Source organism: Brachyhypopomus gauderio, unplaced genomic scaffold (genome assembly GCF_052324685.1).
Source record: "Brachyhypopomus gauderio isolate BG-103 unplaced genomic scaffold, BGAUD_0.2 sc238, whole genome shotgun sequence".
In the NCBI taxonomy this organism is placed as follows: Eukaryota; Metazoa; Chordata; class Actinopteri; order Gymnotiformes; family Hypopomidae; genus Brachyhypopomus; species Brachyhypopomus gauderio.
Genome location: NW_027507059.1, coordinates 77,501 through 91,385, shown reverse-complemented (window position 1 = coordinate 91,385; position 13,885 = coordinate 77,501). Strand labels below are relative to the sequence as shown.

At 47.7% G+C, this 13,885-nt stretch overlaps 12 non-coding genes and 1 pseudogene across 12 annotated transcripts; all 13 read right to left on the bottom strand.

Annotated features, from left to right (window-relative positions):
* Positions 1–5,266: 5,266 nt before the first annotated feature.
* Positions 5,267–5,385, bottom strand: LOC143504121 (U5 spliceosomal RNA). The gene has a single exon (XR_013127384.1). It is a non-coding gene; the product is annotated as a U5 spliceosomal RNA (small nuclear RNA).
* Positions 5,386–6,053: 668 nt separating this feature from the next.
* LOC143504232 (U2 spliceosomal RNA) lies at positions 6,054–6,244 on the bottom strand. Its single transcript, XR_013127489.1, has one exon. It is a non-coding gene; the product is annotated as a U2 spliceosomal RNA (small nuclear RNA).
* A 150-nt stretch (positions 6,245–6,394) lies between these two features.
* Positions 6,395–6,513, bottom strand: LOC143504120 (U5 spliceosomal RNA). The gene has a single exon (XR_013127382.1). It is a non-coding gene; the product is annotated as a U5 spliceosomal RNA (small nuclear RNA).
* A 674-nt stretch (positions 6,514–7,187) lies between these two features.
* Positions 7,188–7,378, bottom strand: LOC143504231 (U2 spliceosomal RNA). Its single transcript, XR_013127488.1, has one exon. It is a non-coding gene; the product is annotated as a U2 spliceosomal RNA (small nuclear RNA).
* Positions 7,379–7,528: 150 nt separating this feature from the next.
* On the bottom strand, positions 7,529–7,647 carry LOC143504119 (U5 spliceosomal RNA). The gene has a single exon (XR_013127381.1). It is a non-coding gene; the product is annotated as a U5 spliceosomal RNA (small nuclear RNA).
* Positions 7,648–8,293: 646 nt separating this feature from the next.
* Positions 8,294–8,484, bottom strand: LOC143504230 (U2 spliceosomal RNA). Its single transcript, XR_013127487.1, has one exon. It is a non-coding gene; the product is annotated as a U2 spliceosomal RNA (small nuclear RNA).
* A 150-nt stretch (positions 8,485–8,634) lies between these two features.
* Positions 8,635–8,753, bottom strand: LOC143504118 (U5 spliceosomal RNA). The gene has a single exon (XR_013127380.1). It is a non-coding gene; the product is annotated as a U5 spliceosomal RNA (small nuclear RNA).
* Positions 8,754–9,410: 657 nt separating this feature from the next.
* Positions 9,411–9,601, bottom strand: LOC143504228 (U2 spliceosomal RNA). Its single transcript, XR_013127485.1, has one exon. It is a non-coding gene; the product is annotated as a U2 spliceosomal RNA (small nuclear RNA).
* A 150-nt stretch (positions 9,602–9,751) lies between these two features.
* Positions 9,752–9,870, bottom strand: LOC143504117 (U5 spliceosomal RNA). Its single transcript, XR_013127379.1, has one exon. It is a non-coding gene; the product is annotated as a U5 spliceosomal RNA (small nuclear RNA).
* A 646-nt stretch (positions 9,871–10,516) lies between these two features.
* LOC143504227 (U2 spliceosomal RNA) lies at positions 10,517–10,707 on the bottom strand. The gene has a single exon (XR_013127484.1). It is a non-coding gene; the product is annotated as a U2 spliceosomal RNA (small nuclear RNA).
* Positions 10,708–10,857: 150 nt separating this feature from the next.
* LOC143504116 (U5 spliceosomal RNA) lies at positions 10,858–10,976 on the bottom strand. Its single transcript, XR_013127378.1, has one exon. It is a non-coding gene; the product is annotated as a U5 spliceosomal RNA (small nuclear RNA).
* A 647-nt stretch (positions 10,977–11,623) lies between these two features.
* On the bottom strand, positions 11,624–11,806 carry LOC143504053 (U2 spliceosomal RNA). Its single transcript, XR_013127323.1, has one exon. It is a non-coding gene; the product is annotated as a U2 spliceosomal RNA (small nuclear RNA).
* Positions 11,807–13,686: 1,880 nt separating this feature from the next.
* The window catches only part of LOC143504058 (U2 spliceosomal RNA), a 207-nt pseudogene continuing 8 nt past the window's right edge, over positions 13,687–13,885 (bottom strand).

The following is a 13,885-nucleotide window of genomic DNA, read 5'->3' as shown; positions in this document are numbered from 1 at the left end:
GGTTGCGGGAGGTCCACAGTGCGGCCGTCACGCTTGTAAGGGTGAGCCAGAGTGCCTTGAATTCTTTGGATGGTAACTTTTCTACACCCTGGCCCACCCCGTTCACCGCTAACCGGTAACTTTGCGGGTGGACCTCCCCTGCTGGCAGGCTTGGGCATTCCAGGGGGCCGATCGCGGCCCACAGGTCCCTGGCCACGCTGCACTCCCAAAGGACGTGCCGCACGGTCTCAGGCTGGCCGCAGCCTGGCCGTGGGCACACTGCCGTTGCCCCCATGCCCCGGGAGTGCATCACCGCCCGGACCGGGAGGACTTCATGGGCCACCATCCAGGTAAGGTCCTTCTGTTTGTTCCGGAGGGCCGGGTGGGCCGCGTTTGCCCACACTCTCCGAGCCTCCGCCGTCGTCATCCCCACCACTCTGCTCACCTCCTCGCGGTCCTGAACAAGGGAGACCAGAGTTTTAGCATTAGTGATTTCTTGTGTTGTACATTTTTCCAATTCATACTTTTTTAAAAATTTCTTAATAAAAAGGTATTCATGTGGCAGTTTAAAAGATACTGGTGTTCTCAAATCTGGTTTTAAAATGCCTATTGTTTGCAGATAGGACCCCATCCAGAACCGAGCCATAATGGCCGTCTTGGTCCTGGATGGGGATGTCGCATATGTTATGTGTGCTGCTGTGAATTTGCTGCCTAAAAACAGGTGGGGGTCTGGGAGCCCCTTCCCTCCATTTTCAGGTCTCTTCTTAACTGTCTCTCTTCTCAGGCGCTCCCACTTGGACCCCCACAAGAAGTAAAAGATCGCCCGATCCAAACCTAAAAGAAAGCTCCTTGGAGGACTAAAAACAGAGCACAGTAATAAAAGCAAAGGTAAGATCACTGCTTTTATTACTAAAATTTTCCCTTCTAAAGTCAATTGTCGTAGTCCCCACAGTCCAAGTCTCTGTCTAACTTTCCCTAAGGTTGTTGTCCAATTCCCACTCCCTCCTCCTGCCCGGTCAAATTTCACCCCTAAAATCCTGATGTTGGTTTCTTTAAAATTTACCCCTAAAACAGTTGGTACGTTTGTCCATGGTCCAAAAAGTTGTGCCTCAGTCTTGTCTCGGTTCAGTTTGGCTCCAGAGGCCCTCCCAAACCATTCTGTTACCTCTAGGGTCCTCTGGGCCGACACCATGTCTGTGCATAAAACTGTCACGTCGTCCATATATAATGAACATGTCACCGTCAGTCCCCCTGGCAGAGTCAGTCCATTGATCCATTGGTCCCTTCTCAAGATTTGCGCCAGTGGTTCCATGCATGTGACGAACAGGAGCGGGGATAAGGGACAACCCTGTCGTACTCCTGAGCGAATAGTAATCGCCTTGGAGAGGTGCCCATTTACCAAAATTCTGCTATTGATATCGTTATACAACAGGCCCACCCATGCTATAAACCTCCCCGGGAACCCCATCTTTTGCAGTACCTGAAACAGGTACTGGTGTGAGACCCGATCAAAAGCTTTTTCGAAATCTAAATTTAATGCTAATAACCGAATGTTTCTGTCTCTCACATAACAGATGGAGTCACGGATCAGGATCAAGTTGTCCGTGATCTTCCGCCCCGGCACTGCGCAAGCTTGATCTGGGTGAATCACGTCTTCTAAAACCAATGACATTCGTCTTGCTAAAATTCTGCTAAAAAGCTTACAATCGACGTTTAAAAGTGTGATAGGTCTCCAATTGCTGATCTCTGATTTTTCCCCTTTTTTGTGCAGCAAAGTCACTATCCCTGACCTAAAACTGTCAGGTAAAACGTCGCAAGTCTGGAAGTCTGTAAAAATACATAAAAGATCCCCTACTAAAATGTCCCAAAAGGTTCTATAAAACTCCACGGGGAGCCCATCCTCTCCCGGGGACTTCCCTGTTTTAAAACCTTTTAAAACATTTTGTAGCTCTTCTGTCGTAAAATCTGTGATTAAAATTTCACCGTCTTTTATTGTATTGTCCAATAAATTTGTCACTTCTTCCATTGTTGTGTTGTGTGTTTGTTTTTCACCATATAGGTCTTCATAAAACCTTTCTACCACCCCCATAATCCCATGATTTGTATTCAGGCTTTTGTTCCCATCTTTTACTTCCGTCATCCCACTGCCCCGTGCCATTGTTTTCTTAAAAAAGTATCGTGTACATTTTTCTCCTTCTTCTATTTCCTGCTCTTTACACATCATTATATGTGCTTTACTTTTCTCCTCCATTAAAAGCCTCATTTCTTCTCTTACTTGCTTTATCTCATCTTTAAAATCATGACCATGGTTTTCCAAATTAAAATACCTCTGCAACCGTTTTTGCAGCCCCAACATGCGTCTTTCCTGTTTTTTCTTTTTAAAACTTCCCACCCTTCTAAAAAAAGTCTTGGTCCTCCCCTTAACCATCTCCCACCATTGTGCTCGTGTGCTGTACAAGTCTTGGAGGGACTGCCAAAGCTTGTACTGCTCCCTGTAGTCTTCCCTTACTTCCTCTTCCAACAACAGGGAGCAGTTCAGCTTCCACAGCCCTCCCCCTGCCGTCACATTTGTGGGAAAGGATAGGGTGCAAGATAGCATGGCGTGATCTGAAAAAAAGGTAGGAGTTAATCTAGCATCCAATGGCGGGCAGTCACGAGTAAAGATATAGTCTATGCGGGAGGCTCGGGACCCATCACCACTTGACCAGGTGAAGCCCTCCTCCCGTGGATGCATGGTCCGGTAACAGTCGACTAATTTAAAATCCACTTTCAGGTTTGTCAACCTCCCAGACGTTTTATCTAATTTAAAACCATCTCCCACATTTTTTCTGTCTTTCCCAGTTAAAACACAGTTAAAATCCCCGCCCACTATCAAAGGAACCCTCCCCAGCATGTGGGGCTGCAAATCCCCAAACAGTTCATACCTTTCTTCTTTTTCATTAAAACCATACACATTTAAAACCTTAAAATCCCTCCCTAAAAAATGCAAATTAGCTAAAAGGGCCCGCCCATCCCTCACCACGGTGCAGTCCTTCACCACTATCCTAGGATTCTTAATTAAAATTGCAACACCATCGGCCTTGTTGTAGTGCGATCCACTCCAGAGGGAGGGACCTGCAGCCCAGCGCTGCTCCCACTCTCTGTAGGATTTCAGAAATGGGATCGCACACTCTTGTAATAAAAACACGTCTGCATTAACTGTTTCTAAAAAGGATAAAATACTCTGTGCTCTTACAGGTGCCTTCACACTTCTCACATTTATAGTGGCGATTGTGAGAGACATGAGCACGTTTAAAATGAGAAAAAGGCCCAACATCATTGACATACAAAGATAATGCATGTTAAAACAATAAAATCCATTAAAACTAATCGTCTTCTTCAATTCCTAAGACCACCTCCATTTTCTTCCTGCTGGGGTGGAAGAAATCCAGCACTGGGGTGTACTCTACCTCTGTTCTGTTGGGGGTTGAGGTTCTCTCTCTCCCCGGTAGATGTAGGAAGGAGACCTCGTTTGGTGAGCCGCCCGGCCAACAAGGGTCTGACCTCTCTGATGGAGGGGTGTCCTCTTCCGCTGCAGCTCTCTGTTTTTTCTCCATCTCGTCTGTCAGAGGGGATTCCGCCGGCCTTTTTCCTACTTGGGCACTCGGGAGCCAGGTGTCCAGCTCCCCCTCTGATCCTTGTATACTTGTCTCTCCTGCTGTTGGGGGTGAAAAGAAAAGGTTGTCCCCCCCCCCAAATCCCTCCTCCATACTTTCTACACACTGTTCAAAATGTGGGTTTACCTCTGGGTCCTTCTCTGGTTCCTTCCCTTCGTCGGCCATTTTATTTTTACCTTTGCTGTCCTCCGCCATTTTGTCTCTTTTTGCCCTTCTACTTAGCCCCGCCCCTTTGTCCTGTTCCCCTCCCCTTCCCTCCTCTCTGTGCATGGCCGGCCCCTCTCTTTCCTGTTCCGGTTTTTTCTGGGCCTGGGGAGGGGGTGGAGCTTTCCCTGCTGGTTCCGCCCTTGGCTCCTCCCCTTCCTGCTTCTTCTCCCCAGCCATCTTCTCTCCTTGCGCACCATGCTGGGCGGCCATCTTTGTTGTTCTAAGCTTATTTGCAAACGATTGTGGGCAATCTCTAAAAAGATGGTTATCAGCTCCACACAAGTTGCATTTTCTACCATTTGGGCACTTCTCGAATGTGTGCCCAATTTCCCTGCATTTACCACAAAAGACTTTGGAGCATGCTTCCGCTAAGTGTCCCATTTCCCCACACCTCCTGCACACTTTCGGCATCCCTTGATAAAAAATATAACCCCTATTTTCCCCCAGTACAATTGTTTGTGGCACAGCCTTTAACCCCATGTACCCATTCACATCCTCCCATTGCTGTATCGGTACACGCCAAGAACACGTCCATATACCATCTTCATCCACCATTTTAACTGCATTACCTGTAACAGTGCAGTATCTACCTAGCCAAGCACAAATATCCTCCGGGCTCACTGTCTCATTAAACATTCGTACTGTCGCCACCTTCCTTGAGTAATCAGTCAGTTTTTCAATTTTAAACAATTCAAAATGTTCCCTCAGCTCCTGCAACCTCACCCAATACGTGTTCATAAAAGCCGCTGTGCAAAAACTTACATCGAACCCTTTATTCTGAGGGAGTGTTATAATACAATTTAACTCTATTGGGCTGGCCCCAAGGATTCCCTGCACATATTTCCTGGAGAAATCAAGTCTAGAGGGTATCGTTATTCCGTCATTTCTAGGTGTAAAAGAGAAGCGCACACTGTGGTGCCTCCTGGTGCCGGCACGAGCAGCCGACATGTTGGAGGCACCACAACTTTAAAATTTCACTAAAAGCCCAATAAATAGTCCAAAAAATAGCTAAAAATCAGTCTAAAAAGGTTGTAAAAGGGTTCGAAACAAGTTTAAGAACGAATTTAAGAACAAATTCTAGTTAAACCTTATGATAAAAGGAGTACCTAAAATAGTTCTAAAATCCACTTACCTTATTTTGAACCTTGAAAAAAAGCCACACTAACCGTGCAGACAAGAAGTTTTCCTTTGCAGCTTTTTAGCAAAAGCCTTCAGCTCCAAAGGTCGATCCCAGTCTCGTCCTCTTGATCTTAGCCAAAAGGCCGAGAAGCGATAACCTGAAATGGGCGCTGGACCGGGCACCGGCCTCGCAGGCAGGGAGGCCTCCTCCGTGGCATACCCGCCCTTCCCCCCTCTTCCAGACACCCAGCGAGCCACTCCCACCCCGCCCTAAGTTTATACTTTCTCGTTATACGGATTGTTGCGGCCCCGCCCGGAGGCAGAGCGCTCCAAAAAATCACTTTGACTCTTTGACGTTCCCCTCCACGGAAATCTTTAGTAAAAGGCGAAAGATTTGTGCGTGAATGAAGAGAAACCCGAGCTATAGCCGTGTACGCTCAGGCGTCCCGCCACGCCAACAAAGAGCCTAGCTCGTTTGTTCGCGGTAACAAGGGAGGAGCCTGCGAGGCTGTGGCTTGCTTGTTGCAAACAACAGGGCTGGCAGGCAATGAGAGAGAGAGAGAGAGAGAGAGAGAGAGAGAGAGAGAGAGAGAGAGAAAACAGGAACAATTTCAAAAAAAAAAAAAAAAAAAAAAAAAAAGAACAAAAACGGAGGGAAAACTGCAAACAGCCGAAAGGGGAGTGGCCTCCGCTCTCACTGCATTTGTGACCAGCTGACAATTGCAGGCAGACAGACAGAGACCACTCACCCCTTCATTCTTGCCTATTTAAGGAGTGGAGTGAGCTGCTTTGTTTTATTTATTCATTTTGGCTGCTCCCTCACATGGACAGACAGACAGACAGACAGACAGACAGACAGACAAATCAATAAATATATATACATATATATATATATATATATATATATATATATATATATATATATATATATATATATATACACACACACACACACACACACACACACACACACACACACACACACACACACACACACACACACCAAATAAATAAATACATTCATTCATTCATTAAAATAAAACAGGCTGATTATACCAAACAGCAACAAACTCTTTTTTTCACACAAGCTTAGGAAGGTGCACCGTTCCTGGAGGTACTGCAATACCAGGTCGATGCGTGGGGCGAACGGGGCAAGCCCCTGTTTCGCCTCCCTGTTCTAAAAATCCATTTAATATGAAGTCCTCGTATAGAGGACGTATCAGATATTAAACTGATAAGAACAGATACTACACTTGATCTTAGCCAAAAGGCCGAGAAGCGATAACCTGAAATGGGCGCTGGACCGGGCACCGGCCTCGCAGGCAGGGAGGCCTCCTCCGTGGCATACCCGCCCTTCCCCCCTCTTCCAGACACCCAGCGAGCCACTCCCACCCCGCCCTAAGTTTATACTTTCTCGTTATACGGATTGTTGCGGCCCCGCCCGGAGGCAGAGCGCTCCAAAAAATCACTTTGACTCTTTGACGTTCCCCTCCACGGAAATCTTTAGTAAAAGGCGAAAGATTTGTGCGTGAATGAAGAGAAACCCGAGCTATAGCCGTGTACGCTCAGGCGTCCCGCCACGCCAACAAAGAGCCTAGCTCGTTTGTTCGCGGTAACAAGGGAGGAGCCTGCGAGGCTGTGGCTTGCTTGTTGCAAACAACAGGGCTGGCAGGCAATGAGAGAGAGAGAGAGAGAGAGAGAGAGAGAGAGAGAGAGAGAGAGAGAGAGAGAAAACAGGAACAATTTCAAAAAAAAAAAAAAAAAAAAAAAAAAAGAACAAAAACGGAGGGAAAACTGCAAACAGCCGAAAGGGGAGTGGCCTCCGCTCTCACTGCATTTGTGACCAGCTGACAATTGCAGGCAGACAGACAGAGACCACTCACCCCTTCATTCTTGCCTATTTAAGGAGTGGAGTGAGCTGCTTTGTTTTATTTATTCATTTTGGCTGCTCCCTCACATGGACAGACAGACAGACAGACAGACAGACAGACAGACAAATCAATAAATATATATACATATATATATATATATATATATATATATATATATATATATATATATATATATATATATACACACACACACACACACACACACACACACACACACACACACACACACACACACACACACACACCAAATAAATAAATACATTCATTCATTCATTAAAATAAAACAGGCTGATTATACCAAACAGCAACAAACTCTTTTTTTCACACAAGCTTAGGAAGGTGCACCGTTCCTGGAGGTACTGCAATACCAGGTCGATGCGTGGGGCGAACGGGGCAAGCCCCTGTTTCGCCTCCCTGTTCTAAAAATCCATTTAATATGAAGTCCTCGTATAGAGGACGTATCAGATATTAAACTGATAAGAACAGATACTACACTTGATCTTAGCCAAAAGGCCGAGAAGCGATAACCTGAAATGGGCGCTGGACCGGGCACCGGCCTCGCAGGCAGGGAGGCCTCCTCCGTGGCATACCCGCCCTTCCCCCCTCTTCCAGACACCCAGCGAGCCACTCCCACCCCGCCCTAAGTTTATACTTTCTCGTTATACGGATTGTTGCGGCCCCGCCCGGAGGCAGAGCGCTCCAAAAAATCACTTTGACTCTTTGACGTTCCCCTCCACGGAAATCTTTAGTAAAAGGCGAAAGATTTGTGCGTGAATGAAGAGAAACCCGAGCTATAGCCGTGTACGCTCAGGCGTCCCGCCACGCCAACAAAGAGCCTAGCTCGTTTGTTCGCGGTAACAAGGGAGGAGCCTGCGAGGCTGTGGCTTGCTTGTTGCAAACAACAGGGCTGGCAGGCAATGAGAGAGAGAGAGAGAGAGAGAGAGAGAGAGAGAGAGAGAGAGAGAGAAAACAGGAACAATTTCAAAAAAAAAAAAAAAAAAAAAAAAAAAGAACAAAAACGGAGGGAAAACTGCAAACAGCCGAAAGGGGAGTGGCCTCCGCTCTCACTGCATTTGTGACCAGCTGACAATTGCAGGCAGACAGACAGAGACCACTCACCCCTTCATTCTTGCCTATTTAAGGAGTGGAGTGAGCTGCTTTGTTTTATTTATTCATTTTGGCTGCTCCCTCACATGGACAGACAGACAGACAGACAGACAGACAGACAGACAAATCAATAAATATATATACATATATATATATATATATATATATATATATATATATATATATATATATACACACACACACACACACACACACACACACACACACACACACACACACACACCAAATAAATAAATACATTCATTCATTCATTAAAATAAAACAGGCTGATTATACCAAACAGCAACAAACTCTTTTTTTCACACAAGCTTAGGAAGGTGCACCGTTCCTGGAGGTACTGCAATACCAGGTCGATGCGTGGGGCGAACGGGGCAAGCCCCTGTTTCGCCTCCCTGTTCTAAAAATCCATTTAATATGAAGTCCTCGTATAGAGGACGTATCAGATATTAAACTGATAAGAACAGATACTACACTTGATCTTAGCCAAAAGGCCGAGAAGCGATAACCTGAAATGGGCGCTGGACCGGGCACCGGCCTCGCAGGCAGGGAGGCCTCCTCCGTGGCATACCCGCCCTTCCCCCCTCTTCCAGACACCCAGCGAGCCACTCCCACCCCGCCCTAAGTTTATACTTTCTCGTTATACGGATTGTTGCGGCCCCGCCCGGAGGCAGAGCGCTCCAAAAAATCACTTTGACTCTTTGACGTTCCCCTCCACGGAAATCTTTAGTAAAAGGCGAAAGATTTGTGCGTGAATGAAGAGAAACCCGAGCTATAGCCGTGTACGCTCAGGCGTCCCGCCACGCCAACAAAGAGCCTAGCTCGTTTGTTCGCGGTAACAAGGGAGGAGCCTGCGAGGCTGTGGCTTGCTTGTTGCAAACAACAGGGCTGGCAGGCAATGAGAGAGAGAGAGAGAGAGAGAGAGAGAGAGAGAGAGAGAGAGAGAGAGAGAAAACAGGAACAATTTCAAAAAAAAAAAAAAAAAAAAAAAAAAAAGAACAAAAACGGAGGGAAAACTGCAAACAGCCGAAAGGGGAGTGGCCTCCGCTCTCACTGCATTTGTGACCAGCTGACAATTGCAGGCAGACAGACAGAGACCACTCACCCCTTCATTCTTGCCTATTTAAGGAGTGGAGTGAGCTGCTTTGTTTTATTTATTCATTTTGGCTGCTCCCTCACATGGACAGACAGACAGACAGACAGACAGACAGACAGACAAATCAATAAATATATATACATATATATATATATATATATATATATATATATATATATATATATATATATACACACACACACACACACACACACACACACACACACACACACACACACACACACACCAAATAAATAAATACATTCATTCATTCATTAAAATAAAACAGGCTGATTATACCAAACAGCAACAAACTCTTTTTTTCACACAAGCTTAGGAAGGTGCACCGTTCCTGGAGGTACTGCAATACCAGGTCGATGCGTGGGGCGAACGGGGCAAGCCCCTGTTTCGCCTCCCTGTTCTAAAAATCCATTTAATATGAAGTCCTCGTATAGAGGACGTATCAGATATTAAACTGATAAGAACAGATACTACACTTGATCTTAGCCAAAAGGCCGAGAAGCGATAACCTGAAATGGGCGCTGGACCGGGCACCGGCCTCGCAGGCAGGGAGGCCTCCTCCGTGGCATACCCGCCCTTCCCCCCTCTTCCAGACACCCAGCGAGCCACTCCCACCCCGCCCTAAGTTTATACTTTCTCGTTATACGGATTGTTGCGGCCCCGCCCGGAGGCAGAGCGCTCCAAAAAATCACTTTGACTCTTTGACGTTCCCCTCCACGGAAATCTTTAGTAAAAGGCGAAAGATTTGTGCGTGAATGAAGAGAAACCCGAGCTATAGCCGTGTACGCTCAGGCGTCCCGCCACGCCAACAAAGAGCCTAGCTCGTTTGTTCGCGGTAACAAGGGAGGAGCCTGCGAGGCTGTGGCTTGCTTGTTGCAAACAACAGGGCTGGCAGGCAATGAGAGAGAGAGAGAGAGAGAGAGAGAGAGAGAGAGAGAGAGAGAGAGAAAACAGGAACAATTTCAAAAAAAAAAAAAAAAAAAAAAAAAAAGAACAAAAACGGAGGGAAAACTGCAAACAGCCGAAAGGGGAGTGGCCTCCGCTCTCACTGCATTTGTGACCAGCTGACAATTGCAGGCAGACAGACAGAGACCACTCACCCCTTCATTCTTGCCTATTTAAGGAGTGGAGTGAGCTGCTTTGTTTTATTTATTCATTTTGGCTGCTCCCTCACATGGACAGACAGACAGACAGACAGACAGACAGACAGACAAATCAATAAATATATATACATATATATATATATATATATATATATATATATATATATATATATATATACACACACACACACACACACACACACACACACACACACACACACACACACACCAAATAAATAAATACATTCATTCATTCATTAAAATAAAACAGGCTGATTATACCAAACAGCAACAAACTCTTTTTTTCACACAAGCTTAGGAAGGTGCACCGTTCCTGGAGGTACTGCAATACCAGGTCGATGCGTGGGGCGAACGGGGCAAGCCCCTGTTTCGCCTCCCTGTTCTAAAAATCCATTTAATATGAAGTCCTCGTATAGAGGACGTATCAGATATTAAACTGATAAGAACAGATACTACACTTGATCTTAGCCAAAAGGCCGAGAAGCGATAACCTGAAATGGGCGCTGGACCGGGCACCGGCCTCGCAGGCAGGGAGGCCTCCTCCGTGGCATACCCGCCCTTCCCCCCTCTTCCAGACACCCAGCGAGCCACTCCCACCCCGCCCTAAGTTTATACTTTCTCGTTATACGGATTGTTGCGGCCCCGCCCGGAGGCAGAGCGCTCCAAAAAATCACTTTGACTCTTTGACGTTCCCCTCCACGGAAATCTTTAGTAAAAGGCGAAAGATTTGTGCGTGAATGAAGAGAAACCCGAGCTATAGCCGTGTACGCTCAGGCGTCCCGCCACGCCAACAAAGAGCCTAGCTCGTTTGTTCGCGGGTAACAAGGGAGGAGCCTGCGAGGCTGTGGCTTGCTTGTTGCAAACAACAGGGCTGGCAGGCAATGAGAGAGAGAGAGAGAGAGAGAGAGAGAGAGAGAGAGAGAGAGAGAGAAAACAGGAACAATTTCAAAAAAAAAAAAAAAAAAAAAAAAAAAGAACAAAAACGGAGGGAAAACTGCAAACAGCCGAAAGGGGAGTGGCCTCCGCTCTCACTGCATTTGTGACCAGCTGACAATTGCAGGCAGACAGACAGAGACCACTCACCCCTTCATTCTTGCCTATTTAAGGAGTGGAGTGAGCTGCTTTGTTTTATTTATTCATTTTGGCTGCTCCCTCACATGGACAGACAGACAGACAGACAGACAGACAGACAGACAAATCAATAAATATATATACATATATATATATATATATATATATATATATATATATATATATATATATACACACACACACACACACACACACACACACACACACACACACACACACACACCAAATAAATAAATACATTCATTCATTCATTAAAATAAAACAGGCTGATTATACCAAACAGCAACAAACTCTTTTTTTCACACAAGCTTAGGAAGGTGCACCGTTCCTGGAGGTACTGCAATACCAGGTCGATGCGTGGGGCGAACGGGGCAAGCCCCTGTTTCGCCTCCCTGTTCTAAAAATCCATTTAATATGAAGTCCTCGTATAGAGGACGTATCAGATATTAAACTGATAAGAACAGATTTTTTTTTTTTTTTTTTATTCGAAGTACTCAGCATTTTAATACAATGAAACATCAGCAGGTCAGTTAAACATACACATAAAATCAAACATAAATACATTAATACAATAAAACACCAACCATTCCATAAAAAGTCAATGTTTCATTATCCACTTTCAAAACACATAAGAACACACATAAAAGTCTATCACTTCGGTTTTGGCATAAAGACCCATTTCCCTTTTACCTCCTTTACTGTATTCCTTTTTAATATGTTAGCTTTAGCTTCCGCGTAAATCTCGCGGTCAGAATACCCCTGTGCCTGTTTTCTCGCCAGTATCCCAGCATTTATCCCTTTCGGATGGAACAGAGACATCATTATGGGCGTATGGGGCTCCGGTGGCGGGAAGGGGGACAAGCTTTCCCCTTCTGCATCCTCAAAGCTGTCCTCTCTCGATGTTGAAACCCCTCCCTCCACTGGGCCTTCCTCCCCCTCTGTAGTCATCTCCGGTGGAAAGGGGTCCTCCTCCACTGTTCCCATGCAAACAAGGCTCTCCCAGACTGTCTTCTTCGGTGTCGAAGACTGTGACGGCCTGGGCACCGCCTCTTCGATCTGGGGGGTTGGGGGGGTGGACTTCCTCTCCTTGTTTCGTCGTCGTCCCCCCTCCTCCTTGGGAGGGGTCAGCCCTGTCCTGGATCTCTTCTTGGAGGTGCCGGGAGTGGCCTTCTTTGGCTGCCCGGCCGGTCTGGACCCGTCTCTCTGGGGAGGGGGAGCACACAGCAGGTGAGTAGGCTTTTTCCTTACCTCCCCCTCCCCTGGATGCTCCTCTTCACCCGGGACTGCGTCTGCGTTGTCTTCCCGGCCGGTCTCTGCCGTCATCCCCTCATCTGCAGTTGCTGGTGTTCCGGACCCGGCCGGGGGTCCCGTTGGGGGCTCCCCGGAGGGCGCCGCAGTGGTCTTCCTGCTCCTGCCCCCTGCCACCGCCGCCGCATAGGAAAAGCCAGCGCTGGGGCAGGAGCGCTCCAGGTGTCCCTCACCACGGCATCTTCTGCACCTCCGGGGGCCCTTGCAGTCCCGGGCCAAATGTCCCGGGTCCAGGCAGTTGTGACACTTCCGGCCCGGGCAGCTCTCCTCCTTATGTCCATACTCCCGGCACACTCTGCAGTGGTCGGGCTGACCCCTGTAAAACAAATAGCCACGATTAAAACCCAAGGAGAAGAGGGCTGGAGGATGAACTACACCCCCCTGGCCGTCTTCTTTAAAAGTCATAAAAAACTGGCGACGGCCATTCCAGACGCCCAGCTCGTCCCGCACAAACTTCTCCCCCGGGTGGACCTCCCCGTAATTCTGGAGGAACCTGCGGATGTGCTCCGTGGGAACATACGGGTTGAACACGTGGGTGGTGACTAGCCGTCGGCCCTCCACCCACAGGGGCTCAACCACGAAATGTTTACCCACGGGATGTTCCTTCAGCTCATCCCTCCGCCCCAGGGCACGTTGGTAAACCTCGGCAGAGTTGAAGGTGACCTCAAAATAGGCCTGGGGCCCATTGCGCTGAGCGCAGATCAAGTCCCAGACCGGGATCCCCAGAGCTTCTTGCAGCACCTCCCTTATGAAGGGGACCCTCTCAATAAAGGGGGGCCCCTCTCCACTGGGAGCCCAGCGGAACCTGGCCGTATTGAGCAGGCCTCCCCCTGCTCCCAAGCCAGGCCCCGCCGGGTAAGCTGCCGTCAGCCCCGAGGTCCCGGCTGGCTGACCGCCACCCAGCGCCGGTGCCTCAGGCCCACCATCGGCCATCCTCTCCACCCCTGCCGGGAGGCCCGGAGCAGAGAGAAGCCGCAGTTCCTCCACTGGTCACCGGGGGAATGTTCAGAAGTCCACCCGGGATCCTCCAAGCCGGCGAGACGAGCCTAAAAACAGGAGGAGGAGCTGGGCGGTTCCCAAGCGGTGGTCGGTGGGCAATGCCACCAGACCGATTGCTCATTAGGTTCCGCCCAGACTCCTCCTGTTAAAACACAGAAAAAGCAGAGGGTTAAAATACAGGCATAAAAAACGGCATGTAAAAGCTGTAGTATATAAAACAGATAAAATCTGAAAAGATACTACACTTGATCTTAGCCAAAAGGCCGA